The sequence below is a fragment of the Hermetia illucens genome, chromosome 1, assembly GCF_905115235.1.
Source record: "Hermetia illucens chromosome 1, iHerIll2.2.curated.20191125, whole genome shotgun sequence".
In the NCBI taxonomy this organism is placed as follows: Eukaryota; Metazoa; Arthropoda; class Insecta; order Diptera; family Stratiomyidae; genus Hermetia; species Hermetia illucens.
Genome location: NC_051849.1, coordinates 171675995 through 171686813, shown reverse-complemented (window position 1 = coordinate 171686813; position 10819 = coordinate 171675995). Strand labels below are relative to the sequence as shown.

Genomic DNA, 10819 nt, shown 5'->3' with positions numbered 1-10819 from the left:
AAAGCACAATATGTAGAAAAACCAAATACGGCCATAATGAATACATTATACTATAATCTCTTTTTCGACTATAAAGATTCGAAAAATGCGACATTAGCGTAAGATTTCAGACTATCTAATCCCTTTCCATATTTATTCACTCCTTTAGTCACCATCGATGTGATTCGAAAAAAGTTCTGCCTAGTGTACAATTGAGTGCTTTTAGTAACACTAACAGCTTCGCACAATTTTCCCGAATCAAAGTAAACACTCTCATAGTTATGGGATTTTCCCGACTGTGGGTGTCGTGGTGAGATTGCACATCGTCGCGTCCATGTTCATGTGCATTGTATCTCCACCGGAGAGCTCCAAAGCTAAGCGGCAACTAAAAAGAGCTTATGTTTCCCATACGTGTTGGCCACGAGTTACTACAACAATAGGATGTTTTCATTTGGCGGATGTGGGCAAAATCTTAGATACTATTATGAGGAAAGAGAAGCACGACACTCGAAGGGGCATTTGGGGGCCGTTTTGTGATTTTGGAGTGGAGCCAGTTGTTTGCGAATAGTTTGCCAGTGGCCGGTGCAGTGTTGTGCCGCTTCTGGCACGGGCAACGTGTGCGTTGCAATCGTGCCTTCGGGCACGGTTGAGACGCATCCAAAAAATTTTCTCGTTGTCGTCGAAGCCAGCCAGCAAAAGAATCGTTAACTCAAATAAAATCTTGAATCTTGGCTATGGCTCCCAAGTCAAAGTCTGGGAATTTTTGGCTTCCTGCTGTTGACGACTGGCAACCACCGGATTTTCTACATCATCATCAACCAGAAATCATAGCCAGAAACAGCCACTAGCCAACTTGGACACCGGCGGCGCCTAAGACGGTATCCAAGGAAAAAAATCAGCGCCCAAAGAAACGTAAAAATGGAATGGCCAATTTGGTGACAACGCATCCAGGAGCTTCTTAAGAAGGAGGCGGAAGACAATTACTCACCTCGTTCCCGTGGACATTCTTCAAGAGCTCGAGAATTCTTTTTGTATTCCTGCTGCCTATAGCCGGCCAACTGGCTATGGCCCAAGATCCCAACCACGGTTATTAGCCCACACCGTGACCATTTATCAACAATATTTGGTCTACCGCTAGTTGAGTGTTAACCGCCAAACTATCGTCGTTGGGATATGCCTGATACGTTGCACCAAAGGATCATCATCAAATTACTCCAACAGCGAGTAAAGCTAGTAGTTGAAAGCCAGTTACATTACCAGCAATAAAATATGATAAAATAGATGTTTGTGTACTAAGTGTTTGGAAATAGTTCAGTTAGTTGTCTAGTGCATATTGAATTAACAGTTTTACCCAATCGCGAATCTTCGAATTGGTAGTAAATCGTAGTAGCTACAGATCCCATAAAGTAACCGAAAACCAGTTAAGAATAAGATACAAACAATAGTGACTTTAAATCTGCTAATAAATAACTTTAAACTATACGTAATCGCATTGCTATCTGAAATTATGTAAACCTAATCTAAATACAGTTAGATAATATGCAAGTCACCGAAAGAAATCCCCTAAAATATAGCAAATAATAATCATGAAAGCTTAATTTAACTTCATCATAGAATTGTGCTTCTATCAGCAAAGCGCCGATTTAAATGCTTCAACCTAGAGCATGAGAATCTATCTAAAATGAGTGGAGGAAAGCCGATTTCTAAACAGAATAAATACAGGTGAGTACCTACGTTGTTCTTTACCACTAAAAGAGTTTATGTGTTCAGATAAGGAAAGCAGGTTACTGGCTTTTTCAACTTTCCAAGTCTTTTGTTTTCTTAAGAAGGTACTTGCGCAGAGTGCGTTTCCTTCAATTTTCCTGGAATGGAAATATGATTTATTTCTCATGATGAATTGCAACTCCTTAATTTTCGACTTGGAGACTACTTTGAAAGCATTTTGCTTTGAGCAACCTATTTTGTTACGGTTTTCAGCAAGTTTTGCAAATCCTCTCCTCCTTTACTTATTACTAGTCGGTTACTTTCGAAATCCAAACTAGCTGAAATGTGTTTGATTTGTATATTATATTTATGGTTTTGATTTGGTCATAATAACTTTCTTCCTTTTCGAAAACTTTAATAATATTAAAAACCGGAATAGTTCGAACCCATTTTCAGTATTTGTGTATATTGCGGACCTCTGGAAAACTGGATATCTCTTGGTTTTTAATTAGGTCTAGTTATTGAGTTCCGTTTTTTTCTCTGAAGTGCTTTGAATTTAAATGAATAATGCAATGTGTGGAAGTTATAATTTTTACAGAATATAATCTGGACTTGGAATTAGATTTCTTGTGACCAGATTTCTCTCTTTAATTAATCTTTTAGACTATTATTGATGAGTCAACTTAAAACTTTTAGTTAATGTGCCAGGATTTCTAGATATTAAGGGGTTATCTCATGATTACCAGGAGATATATCTATTTTTCCTTCTATTCTGAGATTATATGTATGTATAAATTGCTTTTTTTCTTGCTCCGGAAATTGAAATATTTTCACTATTCACTTCGACTTCGTGTTTTGCTCCAAAGTGATCATGCTTCCTTCCCATATCTACTTTAGTTTTCCCAGATTATTTTATTAAAGATTGTTCGGTGAATATTCTCTCTAATTATAACTTCTCTCAACGCACTGCCCTTAAAAAAACACTAAAATAAAGTAATTCTTATTCATACATATATCAATGCCGCTTCTTCTATTGGTGCATCAGTCGTTCCGAATTCTACTGTCCACCTTTAAATGCGTTGAAGGAAAGGGATTTAACATTAAAGTACCCTAACTTATTGATGTTCAAGATTCTGCTTAATATTTCTTGTAGAAGCTGTGTATGGTTTTAACTCTTTTCCATTGACCATTTGCTTACACATTCAGTCTAATATACTAGGTTTTACCAAGAGCAATTTAATCCTATAATATTGTGTCCGGATAGCTCTCGTACGGAAGGTGCCGGTTCAATTCTCACTGGTGGCAATGGGATTTGTATTGAGATTTGACGTCGGATACCAGTCAACTCAGCTGTGAATGAGTACCTGAGTCAAATCAGGGTAATAATCTCGGCCGAGCGTAATGCTGACCACATTGCCTACAGTGTACTACTGTAGTGTACCGTTACGATCTTGAATGAAGTGCTCTAACACACTTCAAGGCCCTGATACAATATAGATTGTTGCGCCAACGGTTATTATTTTCCGAGTTGTCACAATCTTGGCAAGTGTCGAATTTTACTTAATACTATCACTAAGTGCCAAGCATTTAGGCACGGACGACCCTACCTACTTTAAAACTAAATGTGCGCTGGTGCTGGTGGCTGGTGGTAGGCCAATAGGAGAATCCGTCGAGAACTCCCCGCAACATCGAGCACGTATGCAGAATGGTGTACTTCTGCATGGTTTGAACCAGATTGTGCGAAAGTCCCATAATATCAATGGAAGTCGCGAGGGATTTAGGTATATTTAGGTTGCTGTAGCTGACAATATTATGGGAACTACAACCATCCGCTCGAAACGCCGATTTCCCGAACCAATGGCTCATTTTTGTTCGTTGTTGCGATTATGGGGGATGGCAACATCAATTATATACGCGGAGCGACCTGTCTTGTTAACTAAAAGTACGTCAGGCTTGTTATGTGCAGTATGGCTATCAGTCAGAACTTGCCGGTCCCAATATATGCTGTAAGCAGAACTATCAAGTACTGCTTGCGGATTATATCGGTAAACCGGACATGTTCCCGTGATTAGCCCGTGCTTGTATGCAAGGTTTTGATGAATAACCTTAAATACAGAATTATGCATGGTGATGCATTGCACCGGTGTCATAACAGTACAGCCAGAAATGAGACGGTCCAACGTCTCTAACGCCGAACCACACATTCTGCATTGGTCGTCCTCCACCCGTTCTTTCATGATGAGCTTTTTATAAGCTCGAGTAAACCCCTCCGTCTCAACAAAGAGCTCCCCAGCGCACAGCCATCTGTTCGACAAATGCAAATCAACAAATGGTTGCCAAAGACAATTCACGTGTTTACCGTGCATTGCCTTCGACTTCAATTCATCGATCCGCTCTTGCTCTGACTTCACCCCACACAGAGGATTGAAATATCGAGCCTTCAAGTTAAGTGGCGTCAGCCCACAGTCTGCCTTACAGACAGCCGCGTGTGAGGGACTCGCCTGCTCTTTGCTGTAAAAATAAGCGCGCAGCGAGTCGACTTGACGATAATGTTGTGCCGCCACGTTAACCACGCCCTACCTCCGATGTCACAAGGCAGGTTCATCCGCTCCATGGCAGACTTTGGATGATGCATTCGGAATTTGGACATAGTTGTCAGTATCCGCCGCTGGACGTTTTCCAAATCGGTCTTCGTCCACGGCAATATTCCGAATGCATAGGCCAGTGAAAGGATAGCGAATACATTCAACGCGCTTATTTTATTCTTCCCCGAGAGATGCGATTTCGGCATCAGATTTACACGTCGCAGGAATTCGGACAGCAGAGCGTCCTTCAGATCACCAACTCGAGCATGGGTTCCTTGCACAATTCCTAGGTATTTGTAGAAGTCTGTCTCGGTCATAGCTTCGATCTGGAGGTCGCCAATGCGATGTTCGGCATGCGGCTCGTGATGACCTTTGCGGATGGCTTGGATTCGACACTTGTCTAATTCAAACTCCATCCGAATATCACGGCTGAACGTGTCTATTATTCGCAACAAACTTCTAAGATGTTCGTCAGTACCAGCATACAACTTGATGTCATCTAAGTACATCAAGTGTGTCAGTTCTCACGTAGAGAACGTAGGCCATAATTTATTGCGAAACCATGCCCTCTAGCATCATTCAGTGACCATGAAAGGGGGTTTACTGCCATACAAAACCAAAGGGGGCTCAATGAGTCCCCATGGAAGGTTTCTTTGGCGTCTAGTTACTTGTCCTACAACTACCGAGTCGATAATGAGTTGCTCTTTGCAACCCCTTGACCTAACTAGGCAGCCCTTCTGCTCCTCGGACAGAATGTTGTTGGTCTCGAGGTGCGCATTGACCCTTCCACTAATAATCGACGTAATGAATTTGTAGAGGTTTAATAAGCAAGTAATCGGTCTTGTGTCCGCGGGGTCCTACACCGTGTCCTTCTTAGGGTTAAGGTAGGTAATCTCCGTAGTGAGGAAGGGTGGAAATTCCTGCGGCCGACTCATGACCTTATTTATACTGTGTTCCAACCGACTGTGTACGCTGGTAAATTTCTTATACCAGAAATTCTGCACCCGATCGAGACCCCTCCAGTTCTTCGAGCTGTTTATGGCTCGTCGAACTTCCTCTTTGGTAACATCTGTAAAATGCATGCCAGGCGTATTGGCATGGCGGGTGCCTTCGGCGGTGATCCACTCAGCATGCACAGCATGCTGGGCGGGTAACCCCCAAAGTCCACCCCAATACTCTTTCGCTTCCGTCACCAAAAACTGTACTGTCTGGACGCTTTGTTGGGATTCGTTGAGAGATCTAAAAAAGCTCCACTTATTATTAAGACTATGTTGCAAAATCATTCAATAATTTGTGAAATTTTTCAGGAGAACTGCATTAGCGCTGTAAATAAATACATAAATTGCCTACAGTGTGGTTCCATTATTGTAATGATTATCATCATTTTTCAACTATTTTTGAATATACAATATAGCATCAATCCATTTGTGTGACTTAACCATTTTTTAGGTTTTTTGTAAACAAAACCTAATTGAAATCAGTTCTTAATCTGACTATCCTTCCGTCCGTCGCACGCAGAACACGTAATTTGTCGATAACGTTGAAACTATGAATGCTAACTCATGCAGTTAGTAAAATTATTCCGCCTTGAGTTTAAGCGCGAGGGAAGGGTCCCATACATACAAAAAAAGGGGGGGGGGATGGGATATTACATTTTTTCCTACCAAATAAAGGTATGTGGGGTCTCCATTAGTGCTTTCCGAAGCTTATGTGATTTTTATATGAATTATAAAAGGGGGAAGTGTGAGGACTAGTGAGTTATCACTCATTTCACGGCTATTCTCAGAAACTACCCAACGGAATACCGTGAAAAAATTACGACGGGGCTTCTATAGAACATCTAAGCCCCAAAATGCTTTTCATACCAATATCAAATAAAGATAATAGTACATTACTATATTATTGGGTAATTTCGTGGAAACCCCTCTTAAGATCATCCTAGAATCATAAAGTTGTAGTAATATAGGCCGGTGTCTACGACGCGATCAGTCAGGAAGGATAGTACACCAACTCTCTTAATCAGAGGAACTGGAAACCTGACTACGGTGACACTGTTGCCTAGCTATTCCAAAAAACGGAGGAGGAAGGCTTGGCAGAAGGGAACTTTAGGCGCAAAGGAGAAGGAACTACAGGCTTGCCTGTCAGAACCGCAGCTGGTCTAATTTCGGTATGTGGAAACAGATTCATGCAGCCCGGACACCGTGAACTTGGAAGGGCTCCCAGCCGACGACAACGGAATGCACTGCGAAAGAAGGCGAAGTTCCTTGGTAATGAGCACATGGGCGTCTCTATACCACCAAGTGTGACGATGTCCAGAGAAATCAGACACAAGAAAGCGGTACTTTCGGTGGAAGGAGGAAGGTGAGGACAAGCTGATAACCCCGGTAATATCCACACTGAACACAACAGACTTTTCAATTGGAGGCGGTTTTCATATTAGACTACACTTATGTCTACAAACATAAGAGTTAGTCAAATTAACCTGCAGCATGCCACAGCCACATCCTATCTACTAACGGCAAAGCTGGCAAACTTGCAAGACTGTTCCTATATATTTCTGGTTCAAGAGCCATGGATCCGTTTTAACACACTCTGTGGTATTGGATCAGTCAAGTGGACTAAGATCTTCTTCGATGAAAGATCCTCGTGACCGAGGACCTGTGTTTTGATGTCAAAATTGTTAGAGGCAACCATGCTGAGAAAATTCTGTTCACAGGATCTTGTTGCCTTCTACTTACAATACCAGGTCAATGGTAAGAAGAGAAACGTCATAGTTGCATTTGGTTACTTACCCTATGATTCCTTGTGTCCTCCGCCGACACAAGAACTACATAAGCGATCTGGTATTGTATGCAGAACCAAGTGGCCTTGAACTCTTAATAGGTTGTGATGCGAACGTTCAGCATATTTGTTGGGCAGTAGCAAACTCCTAAAGGAGAGAAGCTGGTCTGATGACCGCAAACGTAGGGCGCGCCCCTACGTTCGTGGGCCAAGAAAAAGTGAAGAAATTGACCTAACAATCTGCACTTCAAGTTGTTGGAGTTGATTAGGAACTGGCGAGTCTAGATGAAGTCTCACTTTTAAATCACCGTTACTTAGAATTCAGTCTGACTATTTCAAGCGAACAGTCTGTAATACAAAGACGGAATCTTAGGAAATGGATTGGATAAAGTGCACTGAACTTCTTAACGACAAAATGCAGTTCCCTAGAAGACGAAGGATTCCTTTGGCGATAGAAAATCAATTGGAAACTCTGAATCACACACTTTTAGAGTGCTTTGAAGAGGCTTGTCCTTTTTCCCGAAGCCAACACGGCAAGACGGTTCCATGGTGGAACCAAGAACTGCAAAGACTCAGGAAATCAACCAAACGACTTCTAAATCCTGCTTGCAAAAGCAATAAGAAAGAAGATTGGTTCAAATTCCTGAACTCACAGCATGAATATAAGAGGTTCGTAAGGCGTTGGAAATGAAACTCTTTTAGAGCATACTGTAAAGAACTGAAAAGTGAAAGGGTAAAGATGGAACTTTCATGAAGTCCAGAGTTGCATCTACACAGAGTCTCTTGGAAGGACACTACCCGGAAAAACAGGTACCAGAAGTGGGGGGAAGAGAATTGCCGGTTTTTACAAACCTTTCAACACGAAGGTGTTGTAAGGGGAATTGGGACACTGTGGGAGTGGCTGTTATCAATGAAAGGGCGTGAGCTGCTATACTATCATTTGAACATTTCAATGCACCTGCATCGATGGCATCTACCTAGCGATGCTAAAGAAGAGTATAGAGCAATTAGAGCAACTTCTAAGAAATATTTTTCATGGATGTTCTGCTCTAAGCTATGTACCTTCCTTTTGGCAGCAGGTTATGGTAGCCTTCATACCTAAGCCTGGGAAAGATGACTATTCAAATCAGCAAATCAGCTTAACATCATTTTCGGTGAAATGTCTGAAGGCTATGCTGTCAGCTTAACACCATTTTCGGTGAAATGTCTGAAGGCTATGCTGTCAGCTTAACATCATTTTCGGTGAAATGTATGTGGCTATGCTATCACAGGCGACCTTAAAGTCAATGGAAAGAAGGTGCAACTGATGTCCATATTCCAACAGTTTTTCCATTGCTTGCCGCAGAGAGAAAATCTGATCTGTTCTTGATTTGTCTGGAGTAAAGCCTCTTTTGTATGAGCCAATGATGTTCTGGGCGTATGAGACTATCCGGCCTAGCAAGATAGCGAAGAATATCTTATAGATGGTACTCAGCAACGTGATACCTCTATAATTGCTGCATTGTGTGGTATCCTCCTTTAATGTATGAGACAGATAATGCCTCTTTGCCAATCGTCAGGCATTGATTCGCTGTCCCATACCTTGAGCACAAATTGATGAACCACTTGGTGTAATTGGGCGCCTCCATATTTAACCAATTCCGCTGTGATTCAATCAGCTCCTGGCGACTTATGGTTTTTAAGCCGATGAATGCGCACGGACTATTTCTTCTATGCTTGATGGTGGCAATATTTGTCCATCGTCTTCAGTTGGCAGGACCTCCAACTCGCCCCTTCAACGCTGATTGTTGAGAAGTTCATCAAAGTACCTAACCGATCCCTCCAATATGCCCATTCTGTCGAAAATCAGATTTTCCTCTTTGTCTCGGCAGGATGAACACCGAGGTGTATAAGGCTTCATCCTGCTGACTTGTTGGTAAAACTTCCGCGCGGTGCGGTGCGGTTGCTCCCTGTACTTTTCTAGCTCACAGACTTGTTGGTTCTCCCAGGCTTCCTTTTTCCGTCTGTGAAGTCGCTTCTCCACTCCACGGAGTTCGTGATAAGTCTCTGCAGTTGTGAAGATAATTTGTTGATGCTTCATCTCCAGGATGACTGCTGCGGCATCCATTTCGCCCTTATAGGTTTTGCGGAGGACTGTCTTGGCTTCGATATTCACTCTCATCTGATTGTCAGAGCGGATTGTAGGACGTTGTTTTATGCAAACCCTTAAGCAAGGAACGAGTGAAAAATGGCCTTGAGTCGTTTGGGATTAGAAACTTAATAATGGTCACCAACGGGTCGGCCTTACAAAACGGATCGGGCTCGGGAGAATTGTGGAGAAACCCGTTTCTATAACTGACCCGACCGCGAAAATGGGAACCAAATTCCAGACGGAGAAATATGGGATTGTATTAGCAGAAGGAGAATATCCACAAAAAAAAGAGCATAATTGCAACAGTCATATCTGTTCCAAAAATGAAGCGAGTTGCCAAGGATCTGGCTTTACAATGCAGAGATCTCGCATGGAAAAAATTGAATTCTTATCGGTGGCTAAAAAGTATTGTGAATGAATCCGAGGACTATAGGGAGGAATTTTTATTATCCTTTAGGAAAGGGAACATGAGAACCATAATAAAACTTTTAAAGAGCAATGGTTGTTAAACTACGTCCCAATGTTTTCTTTCCTTTTTGCATAATAACCTGGCCAGGCCAGTGCAGCTGATTCGTAGAAATGTTTTTCTTCTATTCACTCCACAAGTAATCAACCCGAAAAGTCACAGTTGAAGATATCTTTTACCGCTTAATGATAATTTTATTTCCGTTATGTATTTTGTATTCCTTATTCTTAGAAATTACATGTAAATTTCTCAGCGACTAGACAAGATGCAAATTATCTGCAACTATACTCCCTCCTCTCAAGTAAAAATCAACCAAATGCGTTGCAAAAGGATAAGCAGACGGACGCATTATACGACTTCTCTTCGCCAAACATTCCATTTCCATCTACTAATACTTCGTCGTACTTCAGAATGATTGGTAGCATTCGTTTATTCTGAATTAAAATTGAGACAAATTTGGAAACTGCTCTGCAATATTTTACCTCGTTGAGTAAAAAAACAACGGAACCATTATTTACTATAAATTGAAAAGGATTGAGACTACTGGCATAACACTACCCTTATCGAACACCCAAGTCCAATGCAATTATGAGAATGACCTGCTTACCACTCCAAGAAAAAAGGGAAATCGTTGTCCAAATAAATGCCACGAAAAGAAAAATCTGCCAGAAAATTATGACCTCCGATAGTGACTAGCCAACCTATAAAATACCACCCACGAAAATAAGGTGTCATCCCCACTCACTTGGTCTCCTACCCTTGCCAAAAGATACAAAGGGTCGTCTTTCTTTTAATTCACAGATTTATTTACATAATTCTGCACTAAAGACATTGAGCTAAAGATTCCGCATAGAAAACACAGTGGACAGACTATTCTTATTTTGACTTCCGAGGGAAAAATGCATTTAGCTTTGGTCCACATTTCCATACAGACATTATGAAGCTGAGCAAGGAACAAGTGGACGGAAGGAGCAGAAGAAGGACAAGACGGCTTCGGCGAAATCACTGAGCGTAAAACCCAGAAACTGGACATGAACCAACAAACAGTTAAGATATGAAAACTGAATGCGGCAGTTAGTCTAGAAGGAAATCAGTCGCCAAAAATGTAAGGATCCATTTTTTCTCATCCCTGGTCGTATTTTAAAGAAAATGCTGGTGTCCACTGCCGACAAT

The 10819-nt window shown here is 41.6% G+C and overlaps 1 long non-coding RNA gene across 1 annotated transcript in view; it reads left to right on the top strand.

The window, feature by feature from the left end:
* Window positions 1–526: 526 nt before the first annotated feature.
* Window positions 527–10819, top strand: part of LOC119646347 — a 28171-nt gene continuing 17878 nt past the window's right edge. Inside the window, exon 1 of the long non-coding RNA XR_005248725.1 lies at window positions 527–1701. This is a non-coding gene — a long non-coding RNA (uncharacterized LOC119646347). The remainder of the gene's footprint in view (window positions 1702–10819) is intronic.